Source organism: Lottia gigantea (genome assembly GCF_000327385.1).
Source record: "Lottia gigantea unplaced genomic scaffold LOTGIsca_10, whole genome shotgun sequence".
Lineage (NCBI taxonomy): Eukaryota > Metazoa > Mollusca > Gastropoda > Lottiidae > Lottia > Lottia gigantea.
The window spans coordinates 27,799-28,844 of NW_008706747.1; positions in this window are offsets into that span (position 1 = coordinate 27,799).

Consider the following 1,046-nt stretch of genomic DNA (forward strand, 5'->3'; position numbering starts at 1 on the left):
TAGTTATTAGTAGATATTGCCCAGTCATTATTAACTTCAAGGCAGGTGGCTGGAGCATGCTTTTGTGGAATAAGCTCAGTTGAAGTTTGGCAGTTCACTTGTGAAGATGTGTTGGTTTAATCTCAATAGTTTTATAGGAAGTGATTGAGTAGTTTTTACTGTGTTATAATTCTGTGGGATTTGAGGTAGAAGAATGGTGGATTTTGGAAATAGGATTTGTGACAACTCCAGCCAACGGCCTTTTGTAGGATATGTGTTAGGATATGGGTGTGAATCATAGATCTGATTAGAATCTTTAGTTATTAATGAAAAGAACTGTCTGTATTACTTAAAAGTTTCAAATTAATTAAAATTGTATTGTTTAACTCATTTGTTATTTTCTGTTACTAACGTTGTAAACTTTATGTATCCCTTGCATGTAACAGAAATAAGACTGATCAGTCGGAGAAAAGTAAAATGTTAACTGCATTATTTTATTTTCAGTGATATTGATGTTAAAGGCCTAGTTAAGTAAAGTTTTAAATTAAGTTAAGTTTCGACTGAAGTTTAGTTTAGATGATATCTTGATGTCCATTGAACGTTAAAGAAAACACTTTTATTTTCGAAAGGTAAGCCTGATTTTTATTTTAAAAACTTGTTCATTATGATTAATGTTTTAATTCCGCTGTATTTTTGTGGTGTTATTGGTATACATCATAGGAGTTTTTACGAAGTATGACAGAACTCACTCCTCAGAATGCATTTCATTCATTCATTCATTCAATGTTTGCCAATTTAACCTTATTTCAAGTTTGGATACCCCAGTTAAATGGCTGAGTTTCTGAACAGATCAGGTATGAACAATTTAAAGTTGCTTTAACAGTTAGAAATTGCTAAAGAATACTGTAATACTAAGGACTGATTAGTCGGAGAAAAGTAAAATGTTAAACTACATTATTTTATTTTATTTTCGGCAATATGGATGGCCAAGTTAGGTTAAGTTAAGCTTTAAATCAAGTAAAATTTTGACTGAAGTTTAGTTTATATGATATTTTGATGTCCATTGA